Here is a 17489-nt window from a genome sequence, read left to right as displayed (position 1 = left end):
ACTGGTGCTGTTGTAACCCTGAACTGGTAACCCTGAACTGTTATAACCCTGTTGTAACCCTGAACTGTTGTAACCCTGAACTGGTGCTGTTGTAACCCTGAACTGGTGCTGTTATAACCCTGAACTGGTGCTGTTATAACCCCCTGAACCCTGAACTGGTGCTGTTGTAACCCTGAACTGGTGCTGTTGTAACCCTGAACTGGTGCTGTTATAACCCTGAACTGGTGCTGTTATAACCCTGAACTGGTGAACTGGTGCTGTTTAACCCTGAACTGGTGCTGTTGTAACCCTGAACCTGAACCCTGAACTGGTGCTGTTGTAACCCTGAACTGGTGCTGTTATAACCCTGAACTGGTGCTGTTATAACCCTGAACTGGTGCTGTTATAACCCTGAACTGGTGCTGTTGTAACCCTGAACTGGTGCTGTTATAACCCTGAACTGGTGCTGTTGTAACCCTGAACTGGTAACCCTGAACTGGTGCTGTTATAACCCTGAACTGGTGCTGTTATAACCCTGAACTGGTGCTGTTATAACCCTGAACTGGTGCTGTTATAACCCTGAACTGGTGCTGTTGTAACCCTGAACTGGTGCTGTTGTAACCCTGAACTGAACTGGTGCTGTTATAACCCTGAACTGGTGCTGTAACCCTGTAACCCTGAACTGGTGCTGTTGTAACCCTGAACTGGTGCTGTTGTAACCCTGAACTGGTGCTGTTATAACCCTGAACTGGTGCTGTTATAACCCTGAACTGGTGCTGTTGTAACCCTGAACTGGTGCTGTTATAACCCTGAACTGGTAACCCTGAACTGTTGTAACCCTGAACTGCTGTTATAACCCTGAACTTATAACCCTGAACTGGTGCTGTTATAACCCTGCTGTTATAACCCTGAACTGGTGCTGTTATAACCCTGAACTGCTGTTATAACCCTGAACTGGTGCTGCTGTTGTAACCCTGAACTGGTGCTGTTGTAACCCTGAACTGGTGCTGTTAACCCTAACCCTGAACTGGTGCTGTTAACCCTGAACTGGTGCTGTAACCCTGAACTGGTGCTGTTATAACCCTGAACTGTTGTAACCCTGAACTGGTGCTGTTATAACCCTGAACTGGTGCTGTTATAACCCTGAACTGGTGCTGTTATAACCCTGAACTGGTGCTGTTATAACCCTGAACTGGTGCTGTTATAACCCTGAACTGGTGCTGTTATAACCCTGAACTGGTGCTGTTATAACCCTGAACTGGTGCTGTTATAACCCTGAACTGGTGCTGTTGTAACCCTGAACTGGTGCTGTTATAACCCTGAACTGGTGCTGTTGTAACCCTGAACTGGTGCTGTTGTAACCCTGAACTGTTGTAACCCTGAACTGGTGCTGTTATAACCCTGAACTGGTGCTGTTGTAACCCTGAACTGGTGCTGTTAACCCTGAACTGGTGCTGTTGTAACCCTGAACTGGTGCTGTTATAACCCTGAACTGGTGCTGTTGTAACCCTGAACTGGTGCTGTTGTAACCCTGAACTGGTGCTGTTGTAACCCTGAACTGGTGCTGTTATAACCCTGAACTGGTGCTGTTATAACCCTGAACTGGTGCTGTTATAACCCTGAACTGGTGCTGTTATAACCCTGAACTGGTGCTGTTATAACCCTGAACTGGTGCTGTTAACCCTAACCCTGAACTGGTGCTGTTATAACCCTGAACTGGTGCTGTTGTAACCCTGAACTGGTGCTGTTATAACCCTGAACTGGTGCTGTTGTAACCCTGAACTGGTGCTGAACCCTGAACTGGTGCTGTTGTACCCTGAACCCTGAACTGGTGCTGTTGTAACCCTGAACTGGTGCTGTTGTAACCCTGAACTGTTATAACCCTGAACTGTTGTAACCCTGAACTGGTGCTGTTATAACCCTGAACTGGTGCTGTAACCCTGAACTGGTGCTGTTGTAACCCTGAACTGGTGCTGTTGTAGCCCTGAACTGGTGCTGTTGTAACCCTGAACTGGTGCTGTTATAACCCTGAACTGGTGTTATAACCCTGAACTGTGCTGTTATAACCCTGAACTGGTGCTGTTATAACCCTGAACTGGTGCTGTTATAACCCTGAACTGGTGCTGAACTGGTGCTGTTATAACCCTGAACTGGTGCTGTTGTAACCCTGAACTGGTGCTGTTATAACCTGAACTGGTGCTGTTATAACCCTGAACTGGTGCTGTTATAACCCTGAACTGGTGCTGTTGTAACCCTGAACTGGTGCTGTTGTAAACCCTGAACTGGTGCTGTTATAACCCCTGAACTGGTGCTGTTGTAACCCTGAACTGGTGCTGTTGTAACCCTGAACTGGTGCTGTTGTAACCCTGAACCCTGAACTGAACTGGTGCTGTTATAACCCTGAACTGGTGCTGTTGTAACCCTGAACTGGTGCTGTTGTAACCCTGAACTGGTGCTGTTATAACCCTGAACTGGTGCTGTTGTAACCCTGAACTGGTGCTGTTGTAACCCTGAACTGGTGCTGTTGTAACCCTGAACTGGTGCTGTTATAACCCTGAACTGGTGCTGTTGTAACCCTGAACTGGTGCTGTTATAACCCTGAACTGGTGCTGTTGTAACCCTGAACTGGTGCTGTTGTAACCCTGAACTGGTGCTGTTGTAACCCTGAACTGGTGCTGTTGTAACCCTGAACTGGTGCTGTTATAACCCTGAACTGGTGCTGTTATAACCCTGAACTGGTGCTGTTATAACCCTGAACTGGTGCTGTTATAACCCTGAACTGGTGCTGTTAACCCTGAACTGGTGCTGTTGTAACCCTGAACTGGTGCTGTTGTAACCCTGAACTGGTGCTGTTGTAACCCTGAACTGGTGCTGTTGTAACCCTGAACTGGTGCTGTTGTAACCCTGAACTGGTGCTGTTATAACCCTGAACTGGTGCTGTTATAACCCTGAACTGGTGCTGTTATAACCCTGAACTGGTGCTGTTATAACCCTGAACTGGTGCTGTTATAACCCTGAACTGGTGCTGTTATAACCCTGAACTGGTGCTGTTGTAACCCTGAACTGGTGCTGTTATAACCCTGGTGCTGTTGTAACCCTGAACTGGTGCTGTTGTAACCCTGAACTGGTGCTGTTGTAACCCTGAACTGGTGCTGTTAGTAACCCTGAACTGGTGCTGTTGTAACCCTGAACTGGTGCTGTTGTAACCCTGAACTGGTGCTGTTGTAACCCTGAACTGGTGCTGTTGTAACCCTGAACTGGTGCTGTTATTATTATTAAACCTATTTTTAACCAGGAAGGGCTCATTGAGATTTAAAATCTCTTTTTCAAGAGCGTCCTGGCCAAGATAGGCAGCAACAAGTCATTACAACCAGAAAATGACATCATTAAGATGTCATGTGACACATTTTGCCCACTGTCCACCGCCCTGTCCGTTTATAACCCAAACGACACTTACTGCTAGAACAAGAGCTATGTCTCCTGCCCCCGGTTTAGTTTACAGGCATGTCGGTGGAGAGATGTTCACACAGCCCAGTCTCCTTAACATATCTCTCCACCCCTCTATTTTTCTCCCTCCCTCCCTCCCTCCCTCCCTCCCTCCCTCATACAATTTCATAGACTGGCAGGTCTGCAGACACATAGCCTAGTCTCCTTAATGTCTGTCCCTCCCTTTCTCTCCTCTCTACCCTCTTTGTACCGTTTCATAGATAGGCAGATCAGTAGAGCTCAGACTCCCTCCCTCCTCCCTCCCTCCCTCCCTCCCTCCCACATACCGTTTGGTATACTGGCCGGTCAGCAGACAAGTGTTCACAGAGCCCAGTCTCATTCATGTCTGTCCCAGGCAGGGTTTCATTCCGACAGGAGCAGGGGTACAGCGAGACAGAACTGTTCTTGATCCACACGTTCTCCAACCAGTTACCTGGAGACACCCAGCCACAACACTTCATCTGGAGGAATTGGCAGAAAGAAAGAACAAAAGAAGGAAAGAAAGAGAATGAGGGAGAGAAAGAGAAAGAGGGAGAGAAAGAGAAAGAGGGAGAGGAAGATAAAGAGGGAGAGAAAGAGAAACAGGGAGAGAAAGAGAAAGAGAAACAGGGAGAGAAAGAGAAAGAGGGAGAGAAAGAGAAAGAGAAACAGGGAGAGAAAGAGGGAGAGAAAGAGAAAGAGAAACAGGGAGAGAAAGAGAAAGAGGGAGAGAAAGAGAGTGAGAAACAGGGAGAGGAAGAGAAAGAGGGAGAGAAAGAGAAAGAGAAACAGGGAGAGGAAGATAAAGAGAAACAGGGAGAGAAAGAGAAAGAGGGAGAGAAAGAGAAAGAGAAACAGGAGAGGAAGAGAAAGAGAAACAGGGAGAGAAAGATAAAGAGAAACAGGGAGAGGAAGATAAAGAGAAACAGGGAGAGAAAGAGAAAGAGAAACAGGGAGAGGAAGAGAAAGAGGGAGAGAAAGAGAAAGAGGGAGAGAAAGATAAAGAGGGAGAGAAAGAGAAAGAGGGAGAGAAAGAGAAACAGGGAGAGAAATATAAAGAGGGAGAGAAAGAGAAAGAGGGAGAGAAAGAGAAAGAGGGAGAGAAAGATAAAGAGGGAGAGAAAGAGAAACAGGGAGAGGAAGAGAAAGAGAAACAGGGAGAGAAAGAGAAACAGGGAGAGAAAGAGAAACAGGGAGAGAAAGAGAAACAGGGAGAGAAAGAGAAAGAGGGAGAGAAAGAGAAAGAGAAACAGGGAGAGGAAGAGAAAGAGAAACAGGGAGAGAAAGAGAAAGAGAAACAGGGAGAGAAAGAGAAAGAGGGAGAGAAAGAGAGTGAGAAAGAGGGAGAGAGAGAAAGAGAGTGAGAAAGAGAGTGAGAAAGAGAAAGAGGGAGAGAAAGCATGATTAATATGAAACAATTACTAATTGTTTGCTGAAATAGACCGTGTTGAGGCTTGGCAGGGGAGCCAGAAGAACAACAAATAAACAAGGAAAGTTCCAATGGAAACCGTGGGACAAACAGCGCTATGAGGGTGGAGCAGTGGTCTAGGGCACTGCTAGCTAGCTGTGCCACCAGAGACACTGGGTTCGCGCCCAGGCTCTGTCGCAGCCGGCCGCGACCGGGAGGTCCGTGGGGCGACACACAATTGGCCTAGCGTCGCCCGGGTTAGGGAGGGGTGGGCCGGTAGGGATATCCTTGTCTCATCGCGCACTAGCGACTCCTGTGGTGGGCCGGGCGCAGTGCGCACTAACCAAGGTTGCCAGGTGCACGGTGTTTCCTCCGACACATTGGTGCGGCTGGCTTCCGGGTTGGATGAGCGCTGTGTTAAGAAGTACGGCTTGTGTTTCGGAGGACGCATGGCTTTCGACCTTCGTCTTTCCCGAGCCCGTACGGGAGTTGTAGCGATGAGACAAGATAGTAACTACTAACAATTGGATACCATGAAATTGGGGAGAAAAGGGGGTCAAATTCAACAACAACAAAAAAATAAACAACGCTATGAGACTGCTTGTGTTTTTAGACAGTTAAATGCACAGTGATATTAACTAAAAATATAAACCTTGTTCAAACAGAAACTAAGGCAGGTCCAGCTACTTACCGTCCTCTGCACATAGTCCCAGGAATGTTCTGTGGTCCTGTTCTGACCAGTGTAGTTGACCAGCATCCCCTTGACGATGGTGGACATCTCCTGTTGCAGCTGGGGAAGAGACAGGGAAGAATGAGTATAGCCGAACAGCCAGCGCTACTGGAAAACACTTCTGACAGGCTGACTGGCTGGCTGACTGACTGACTGACTGGCTGACTGGCTGGCTGGCTGCCTGACTGGCTGGCTGACTGGCTAACAGGCTGGCTGACAGGCTGACTGCTGGCTGGCTGACTGACTGACAGGCTGACTGCTGGCTGGCTGGCTGGCTGGCTGGCTGGCTGGCTGACTGGCTACTTTTCTATGGTTCCATCACAGGGCTGGAGGGGGGATGGAGAGTGGGGAGGGGGGCAGGCAGAGGAGAGTGAGGGACAAAAAGGAGAGAAGGGAGAGAGTGGATAGGAAATAACGGAAATGGGAGAAGAAGGATGAGGGGGGAGAAGGAGGGGGAGAGAGGACACTCATCCGTCTCTCTGGAAGGAATGTAGAAGAAGTAGAGGGGGAAGGAGAGAAGGAGGTAGAACTCACTCTGTCTCTCTGGAAGTAGAGTAGATGAGCACGCCAGCCGTAACCTGGGCGATGAGGATGAGCAGGAGGCAGGTGAAGTACTGGGGACGGACAGACAGAACAATGGGAAAGTGCATTTTAGAGGTTCATCATAACAGTTTGAAACAGCAAGGTTGTTTAGTTAGCATGAACACAGCCAAGCGTCATGTTCTACATTAGTTAGCATGAACACAGCCAGCGTCATGTTCTACATTAGTTAGCATGACACAGCCACGCCATGTTCTACATTAGTTAGCATGTTCATGTTCTACATTAGTTAGCATGAACACAGCCAACGTCATGGTCTACATTAGTTAGCATGAACACAGCCAACGTCATGTTCTACATTAGTTAGCATGAACACAGCCAACGTCATGTTCTACATTAGTTAGCATGAACACAGCCAACGTCATGTTCTACATTAGTTAGCATGAACACAGCCAACATCATGTTCTACATTAGTTAGCATGAACACAGCCAAGTCATGTTCTACATTAGTTAGCATGAACACAGTCAACGTCATGTTCTACATTAGTTAGCATGAACACAGCCAACGTCATGTTCTACATTAGTTAGCATGAACACAGTCAACGTCATGTTCTACATTAGTTAGCATGAACACAGCCAGTTACGCCATGTTCTACATTAGTTAGCATGAACAACGTCATGTTCTACATTAGTTAGCATGAACACAGCCAACGTCATGTTCTACATTAGTTAGCATGAACACAGCCAACGTCATGTTCTACATTAGTTAGCATGAACACAGTCAACGTCATGTTCTACATTAGTTAGCATGAACACAGCCAACGTCATGTTCTACATTAGTTAGCATGAACACAGAACAGCATGAACACAGCCAACGTTCTCATGTTCTGAACACACATTGTTCTACATTAGCATGAACACAGCCAACGTCATGTTCTACATTAGTTATGAACACAGCCAACGTGAACATTAGTTAGCATGAACACAACGTCATGGTCTACATTAGTTAGCATGAACACACGTCATGTTCTACATTAGTTAGCATGAACACACGTCATGTTCTACATTAGTTAGCATGAACACAGTGTCATGCCAACGTCTACATTAGTTAGCATGAACACAGTCAACGTCATGGTCTACATTAGTTAGCATGAACACAGTCAACGTCATGTTCTACATTAGTTAGCATGAACACAGTCAACGTCATGTTCTACATTAGTTAGCATGAACACAGTCAACGTCATGTTCATGTTCTACATTAGTTAGCATCAACGTCATGTTCTACATTAACGTTAGCATGCAACACAGTCAACGTCATGTTCTACATTAGTTAGCATGAACACAGTCAACGTCATGTTCTACATTAGTTAGCATGAACACAGTCAACGTCATGTTCTACATTAGTTAGCATGAACACAGTCAACGTCATGTTCTACATTAGTTAGCATGAACACAGTCAACGTCATGTTCTACATTAGTTAGCATGAACACAGCCAACGTCATGTTCTACATTAGTTAGCATGAACACAGTCAACGTCATGTTCTACATTAGTTAGCATGAACACAGCCAACGTCATGTTCTACATTAGTTAGCATGAACACAGCCAACGTCATGTTCTACATTAGTTAGCATGAACACAGTCAACGTCATGTTCTACATTAGTTAGCATGAACACAGTCAACGTCATGGTCTACATTAGTTAGCATGAACACAGTCAACGTCATGTTCTACATTAGTTAGCATGAACACAGTCAACGTCATGTTCTACATTAGTTAGCATGAACACAGTCAACGTCATGTTCTACATTAGTTAGCATGAACACAGTCAACGTCATGTTCTACATTAGTTAGCATGAACAACGTCATGTTCTACATTAGTTAGCATGAACACAGTCAACGTCATGTTCTACATTAGTTAGCATGAACACAGTCAACGTCATGTTCTACATTAGTTAGCATGAACACAGTCAACGTCATGTTCTACATTAGTTAGCATGAACACAGTCAACGTCATGGTCTACATTAGTTAGCATGAACACAGCCAACGTCATGGTCTACATTAGTTAGCATGAACAACGTCATGTTCTACATTAGTTAGCATGAACAACGTCATGTTCTACATTAGTTAGCATGAACACAGTCAACGTCATGGTCTACATTAGTTAGCATGAACACAGCCAACGTCATGGTCTACATTAGTTAGCATGAACAACGTCATGTTCTACATTAGTTAGCATGAACAACGTCATGTTCTACATTAGTTAGCATGAACACAGCCAACGTCATGTTCTACATTAGTTAGCATGAACACAGTCACATGTTCTACATTAGTTAGCATCTATGTTCTACATTAGTTAGCATGAACACAGTCAACGTCATGTTCTACATTAGTTAGCATGAACACAGTCAACGTCATGTTCTACATTAGTTAGCATGAACACAGTCAACGTCATGTTCTACATTAGTTAGCATGAACACAGTCAACGTCATGTTCTACATTAGTTAGCATGAACACAGTCAACGTCATGGTCTACATTAGTTAGCATGAACACAGCCAACGTCATGGTCTACATTAGTTAGCATAAACACAGCCAACGTCATGTTCTACATTAGTTAGCATGAACAACGTCATGTTCTACATTAGTTAGCATGAACAATGTCATGTTCTACATTAGTTAGCATGAACACAGCCAACGTCATGTTCTACATTAGTTAGCATGAACACAGTCAACGTCATGTTCTACATTAGTTAGCATGAACACAGTCAACGTCATGTTCTACATTAGTTAGCATGAACACAGTCAACATCATGGTCTACATTAGTTAGCATGAACACAGCCAACGTCATGTTCTACATTAGTTAGCATGAACACAGCCAACGTCATGTTCTACATTAGTTAGCATGAACACAGTCAACGTCATGGTCTACATTAGTTAGCATGAACACAGCCAACGTCATGTTCTACATTAGTTAGCATGAACAACGTCATGTTCTACATTAGTTAGCATGAACACAGCCAACGTCATGTTCTACATTAGTTAGCATGAACACAGTCAACGTCATGTTCTACATTAGTTAGCATGAACACAGCCAACGTCATGTTCTACATTAGTTAGCATGAACACAGTCAACGTCATGTTCTACATTAGTTAGCATGAACATAGTCAACGTCATGGTCTACATTAGTTAGCATGAACACAGCCAACGTCATGTTCTACATTAGTTAGCATGAACACAGCCAACGTCATGTTCTACATTAGTTAGCATGAACACAGTCAACGTCATGGTCTACATTAGTTAGCATGAAAACAGTCAACGTCATGTTCTACATTAGTTAGCATGAACACAGTCAACGTCATGTTCTACATTAGTTAGCATGAACACAGTCAACGTCATGTTCTACATTAGTTAGCATGAACACAGCCAACGTCATGTTCTACATTAGTCAGCATGAACACAGTCAACGTCATGTTCTACATTAGTCAGCATGAACACAGCCAACGTCATGTTCTACATTAGTTAGCATGAACAACGTCATGTTCTACATTAGTTAGCATGAACACAGCCAACGTCATGTTCTACATTAGTTAGCATGAACACAGTCAACGTCATGGTCTACATTAGTTAGCATGAACACAGTCAACGTCATGTTCTACATTAGTTAGCATGAACACAGTCAACATCATGTTCTACATTAGTTAGCATGAACACAGTCAACGTCATGTTCTACATTAGTTAGCATGAACACAGTCAACGTCATGTTCTACATTAGTTAGCATGAACACAGCCAACGTCATGTTCTACATTAGTTAGCATGAACACAGTCAACGTCATGTTCTCATTACATTAGTCAGCATGAACACAGCCAACGTCATGTTCTACATTAGTTAGCATGAACACAGTCAACGTCATGTTCTACATTAGTTAGCATGATCACAGTCAACGTCATGTTCTACATTAGTTAGCATGAACAACGTCATGTTCTACATTAGTTAGCATGAACACAGCCAACGTCATGTTCTACATTAGTTAGCATGAACACAGTCATGTTCTACATTAGTTAGCATCATGGTTCTACATTAGTTAGCATGAACACAGTCAACATCATGTTCTACATTAGTTAGCATGAACACAGTCAACATCATGTTCTACATTAGTTAGCATGAACACAGTCAACGTCATGTTCTACATTAGTCAGCATGAACACAGTCAACGTCATGTTCTACATTAGTCAGCATGAACACAGCCAACGTCATGTTCTACATTAGTTAGCATGAACACAGTCAACGTCATGTTCTACATTAGTTAGCATGATCACAGTCAACGTCATGTTCTACATTAGTTAGCATGACGTCACATTAGTTAGCATGAACACAGCCAACGTCATGTTCTACATTAGTTAGCATGACACACATGTTCCATTAGTTAGCGTCATGTTCTACATTAGTTAGCATGAACACAGTCAACGTCATGTTCTACATTAGTTAGCATGAACACAGTCAACGTCATGTTCTACATTAGTTAGCATGAACACAGTCAACGTCATGTTCTACATTAGTTAGCATGAACACAGTCAACGTCATGGTCTACATTAGTTAGCATGAACACAGTCAACGTCATGGTCTACATTAGTTAGCATGAACACAGTCAACGTCATGTTCTACATTAGTTAGCATGAACACAGTCGCGTCATGTTCACATTAGTTAGCCAACATCGTCATGTTCTACATTAGTTAGCATGAACACAGTCAACGTCATGTTCTACATTAGTTAGCATGAACACAGTCAACGTCATGTTCTACATTAGTTGAACACAGCCAGCATGAACACAGTCATGAACACAGCCAACGTCATGTTCTACATTAGTTAGCATGAACACAGCCAACATCATGTTCTACATTAGTTAGCATGAACACAGTCAACGTCATGTTCTACATTAGTTAGCATGAACACAGCCAACATCATGTTCTACATTAGTTAGCATGAACACAGCCAACGTCATGTTCTACATTAGTTAGCATGAACAACGTCATGGTCTACATTAGTTAGCATGAACACAGTCAACGTCATGTTCTACATTAGTTAGCATGAACACAGTCAACGTCATGTTCTACATTAGTTAGCATGAACACAGTCAACGTCATGTTCTACATTAGTCAGCATGAACACAGCCAACGTCATGTTCTACATTAGTTAGCATGAACACAGCCAACGTCATGTTCTACATTAGTTAGCATGAACACAGCCAACGTCATGGTCTACATTAGTTAGCATGAACAACATCATGTTCTACATTAGTTAGCATGAACACAGTCAACGTCATGTTCTACATTAGTTAGCATGAACACAGTCAACGTCATGTTCTACATTAGTTAGCATGAACACAGCCAACGTCATGTTCTACATTAGTCAGCATGAACACAGTCAACGTCATGTTCTACATTAGTCAGCATGAACACAGCCAACGTCATGTTCTACATTAGTTAGCATGATCACAGTCAACGTCATGTTCTACATTAGTTAGCATGAACAACGTCATGTTCTACATTAGTTAGCATGAACACAGCCAACGTCATGTTCTACATTAGTTAGCATGAACACAGCCAACGTCATGTCCTACATTAGTTAGCATGAACAACGTCATGTTCTACATTAGTTAGCATGAACACAGCCAACGTCATGTTCTACATAAGTTAGCATGAACACAGCCAACGTCATGTTCTACATTAGTTAGCATGAACACAGCCAACGTCATGTTCTACATTAGTTAGCATGAACACAGTCAACGTCATGTTCTACATTAGTTAGCATGAACACGGTCAACGTCATGTTCTACATTAGTTAGCATGAACACAGTCAACGTCATGGTCTACATTAGTTAGCATGAACACAGCCAACGTCATGTTCTACATTAGTTAGCATGAACAACGTCATGTTCTACATTAGTTAGCATGAACACAGCCAACGGCATGTTCTACATTAGTTAGCATGAACAACGTCATGGTCTACATTAGTTAGCATGAACACAGCCAACGTCATGTTCTACATTAGTCAGCATGAACACAGTCAACGTCATGTTCTACATTAGTCAGCATGAACACAGCCAACGTCATGTTCTACATTAGTTAGCATGAACACAGTCAACGTCATGTTCTACATTAGTTAGCATGATCACAGTCAACGTCATGTTCTACATTAGTTAGCATGAACAACGTCATGTTCTACATTAGTTAGCATGAACACAGCCAACGTCATGTTCTACATAAGTTAGCATGAACACAGCCAACGTCATGTTCTACATTAGTTAGCATGAACACAGTCAACGTCATGGTCTACATTAGTTAGCATGAACACAGCCAACATCATGTTCTACATTAGTTAGCATGAACACAGTCAACGTCATGTTCTACATTAGTTAGCATGAACACAGCCAACGTCATGTTCTACATAAGTTAGCATGAACACAGCCAACGTCATGTTCTACATTAGTTAGCATGAACACAGCCAACGTCATGTCCTACATTAGTTAGCATGAACAACGTCATGTTCTACATTAGTTAGCATGAACACAGCCAACGTCATGTTCTACATAAGTTAGCATGAACACAGCCAACGTCATGTTCTACATTAGTTAGCATGAACACAGCCAACGTCATGTTCTACATTAGTTAGCATGAACACAGTCAACGTCATGTTCTACATTAGTTAGCATGAACACAGTCAACGTCATGTTCTACATTAGTTAGCATGAACACAGTCAACGTCATGGTCTACATTAGTTAGCATGAACACAGCCAACGTCATGTTCTACATTAGTTAGCATGAACAACGTCATGTTCTACATTAGTTAGCATGAACACAGCCAACGGCATGTTCTACATTAGTTAGCATGAACAACGTCATGGTCTACATTAGTTAGCATGAACACAGCCAACGTCATGTTCTACATTAGTTAGCATGAACACATGCCAACAGCATTAGTTAGCATGAACAACGTCATGTTCTACATTAGTTAGCATGAACACAGTCAACGTCATGTTCTACATTAGTTAGCATGAACACAGTCAACGTCATGTTCTACATTAGTTAGCATGAACACAGTCAACGTCATGTTCTACATTAGTTAGCATGAACACAGCCAACGTCATGTTCTACATTAGTTAGCATGAACAACGTCATGTTCTACATTAGTTAGCATGAACACAGTCAACGTCATGTTCTACATTAGTTAGCATGAACACAGCCAACGTCATGTTCTACATTAGTTAGCATGAACACAGTCAAGTTCTACATTAGTTAGCATGAACACAGCCAACGTCATGTTCTACATTAGTTAGCATGAACACAGTCAACGTCATGTTCTACATTAGTTAGCATGAACACAGTCAACGTCATGTTCTACATTAGTTAGCATGAACACAGCCAACGTCATGTTCTACATTAGTTAGCATGAACACAGCCAACGTCATGTTCTACATTAGTTAGCATGAACAACGTCATGTTCTACATTAGTTAGCATGAACACAGCCAACGTCATGTTCTACATTAGTTAGCATGAACACAGTCAACGTCATGTTCTACATTAGTTAGCATGAACACAGCCAACGTCATGTTCTACATTAGTTAGCATGAACACAGTCAACGTCATGTTCTACATTAGTTAGCATGAACACAGTCAACGTCATGGTCTACATTAGTTAGCATGAACACAGCCAACGTCATGTTCTACATTAGTTAGCATGAACAACGTCATGTTCTACATTAGTTAGCATGAACACAGCCAACGGCATGTTCTACATTAGTTAGCATGAACACAGTCAACGTCATGGTCTACATTAGTTAGCATGAACACAGCCAACGTCATGTTCTACATTAGTTAGCATGAATACAGTCAACGTCATGTTCTACATTAGTTAGCATGAACACAGTCAACGTCATGTTCTACATTAGTTAGCATGAACAACGTCATGTTCTACATTAGTTAGCATGAACACAGTCAACGTCATGCTCTACAGAGGATATCAGACTAAAGAACATTGAACTTCTCTGATTCAACTAATTCTGTGTTCAGGTTTTGGTAGAGTATTCTGTGTTTAGGTATTGGTAGAGTATTCTGTGTTTAGGTATTGGTAGAGTATTCTGTGTTTTGGTATTGGTAGAGTATTCTGTGTTTTGGTATTGGTAGAGTATTCTGTGTTTTGGTATTGGTAGAGTATTCGCCTCACCCCTCTCTATGTAACCTCCTCACCCCTCTCTATTTTAACCTCCTCACCCCTCTCTATTTTAACCTCCTCACCCCTCTCTATGCAACCTCCTCACCCCTCTCTATGCAACCTCCTCACCCCTCTCTATGCAACCTCCTCACCCCTCTCTATGCAACCTCCTCACCCCTCTCTATGCAACCTCCTCACCCCTCTCTATGCAACCTCCTCACCCCTCTCTATGCAACCTCCTCACCCCTCTCTATGCAACCTCCTCACCCCTCTCTATGCAACCTCCTCACCCCTCTCTATGCAACCTCCTCACCCCTCTCTATGCAACCTCCTCACCCCTCTCTATGCAACCTCCTCACCCCTCTCTATGCAACCTCCTCACCCCTCTCTATGCAACCTCCCTCCTATGCACCCCTCTCTATGCAACCTCCTCACCCCTCTCTATGCAACCTCCTCACCCCTCTCTATGCAACCTCCTCACCCCTCTCTATGCAACCTCCTCACCCCTCTCTATGCAACCTCCTCACCCCTCTCTATGCAACCTCCTCACCCCTCTCTATGCAACCTCCTCACCCCTCTCTATGCAACCTCCTCACCCCTCTCTATGCAACCTCCTCACCCCTCTCTATGCAACCTCCTCACCCCTCTCTATGCAACCTCCTCACCCCTCTCTATGCAACCTCCTCACCCCTCTCTATGCAACCTCCTCACCCCTCTCTATGCAACCTCCTCACCCCTCTCTATGCAACCTCCTCACCCCTCTCTATGCAACCTCCTCACCCCTCTCTATGCAACCTCCTCACCCCTCTCTATGCAACCTCCTCACCCCTCTCTATGCAACCTCCTCACCCCTCTCTATGCAACCTCCTCACCCCTCTCTATGCAACCTCCTCACCCCTCTCTATGCAACCTCCTCACCCCTCTCTATGCAACCTCCTCACCCCTCTCTATGCAACCTCCTCACCCCTCTCTATGCAACCTCCTCACCCCTCTCTATGCAACCTCCTCACCCCTCTCTATGCAACCTCCTCACCCCTCTCTATGCAACCTCCTCACCCCTCTCTATGCAACCTCCTCACCCCTCTCTATGCAACCTCCTCACCCCTCTCTATGCAACCTCCTCACCCCTCTCTATGCAACCACCTCACCCCTCTCTATGCAACCACCTCACCCCTCTCTATGCAACCACCTCACCCCTCTCTATGCAACCTCCTCACCCCTCTCTATGTAACCTCCTCACCCCTCTCTATGTAACCTCCTCACCCCTCTCTACCTCACCCCTCTCTATGTAACCTCCTCACCCCTCTATTTTAACCTCCTGATATAGAGTACAGTATATACGTATGCATATGGGATGAATAATGTAGGGTATGTAAACATTATATTAGGTAGCATTGTTTAAAGTGGCTAGTGATATATTTGACATCAATTCCCATCATCAGTCTAGTTCTAACGCTGAGGAAGAACCTAGCCGGGTCCTTTTCAACACCAGTTGAATATCTCAGCTACAAATCAGAGAGAATACTGCAGCAGCTTAGAGCCTCGTGACATAACATCAAAACAGACTCTACATCCTGCTCAACCTTCACAGCGTTGTAGTGCAGGAACAAGCCTCTTTGACAGCAGGGGGTTGTGGGGAGGGGGTAGGTGGGGGGAGGGAGCTTTAGGTTGAGTGTTTTAGCAGTGTGGATGTGTGTTTACTCACCAGGCCCAGCAGGCAGCGTATCTCGTAGATGGCTCCTATACAGCCCAGGAAGCCCATAACCATGGAGAGAGAACCCACAGTGATCAGAATATAGGACGCCACTTTCAGAGTGGTGGAGGACTCCTCTGTAGAGAAGATGTACATAAACAGGTTAACATTCACCCTACAACACCACTCACTGAAACCAGGCTACAACACCACTCACTGAAACCAGGCTACAGGCTACATTCACCCTACAACATCACTCACTGAAACCAGGCTACAACACCACTCACTGAAACCAGGCTACAACACCACTCACTGAAACCAGGCTACAACACCACTCACTGAAACCAGGCTACAACACCACTCACTGAAACCAGGCTACAACACCACTCACTGAAACCAGGCTACACCATCACTCACTGAAACCAGGCTACAACATCACTCACTGAAACCAGGCTACAACACCACTCACTGAAACCAGGCTACAACACCACTCACTGAAACCAGGCTACAACACCACTCACTGAAACCAGGCTACAACACCACTCACTGAAACCAGGCTACAGGCTACATTCACCCTACAACACCACTCACTGAAACCAGGCTACAACACCACTCACTGAAACCAGGCTACAGGCTACATTCACCCTACAACATCACTCACTGAAACCAGGCTACAACATCACTCACTGAAACCAGGCTACAACACCACTCACTGAAACCAGGCTACAACATCACTCACTGAAACCAGGCTACAACACCACTCACTGAAACCAGGCTACAACACCACTCACTGAAACCAGGCTACAACACCACTCACTGAAACCAGGCTACAGGCTACATCCACCTTACAACACCACTCACTGAAACCAGGCTACAACACCACTCACTGAAAGCAGGCTACAACACCACTCACTGAAACCAGGCTACAACACCACTCACTGAAACCAGGCTACAGGCTACATTCACCCTACAACATCACTCACTGAAACCAGGCTACAACACCACTCACTGAAACCAGGCTACAACACCACTCACTGAAACCAGGCTACTACATCACTGAAACCAGGCTACAACACCACTCACTGAAACCAGGCTACAACATCACTGAAACCAGGCTACTACATCACTGAAACCAGGCTACTACATCACTGAAACCAGGCTACTACATCACTGAAACCAGGCTACAACACCACTCACTGAAACCAGGCTACTACATCACTGAAACCAGGCTACAACATCACTGAAACCAGGCTACAACATCACTCACTGAAACCAGGCTACAACATCACTCACTGAAACCAGGCTACAACATCACTCACTGAAACCAGGCTACATGCTACAACACCACTCACTGAAACCAGGCTACACCATTACTCACTGAAAACAGGCTACAGGCTACAACATCACTCACTGAAACCAGGCTACAACATCACTCACTGAAACCAGGCTACATGCTACA

At 44.5% G+C, this 17489-nt stretch overlaps 1 pseudogene; it reads right to left on the bottom strand.

Annotated features, from left to right (window-relative positions):
* LOC135573322 (CD82 antigen-like) overlaps positions 1-17489 on the bottom strand; it is a 79254-nt pseudogene that overhangs the window by 29763 nt on the left and 32002 nt on the right.

This window comes from Oncorhynchus nerka, linkage group LG9a, assembly GCF_034236695.1.
Source record: "Oncorhynchus nerka isolate Pitt River linkage group LG9a, Oner_Uvic_2.0, whole genome shotgun sequence".
NCBI classification, from domain to species: Eukaryota; Metazoa; Chordata; class Actinopteri; order Salmoniformes; family Salmonidae; genus Oncorhynchus; species Oncorhynchus nerka.
This window is presented reverse-complemented; position numbering and strand designations above follow the sequence as displayed.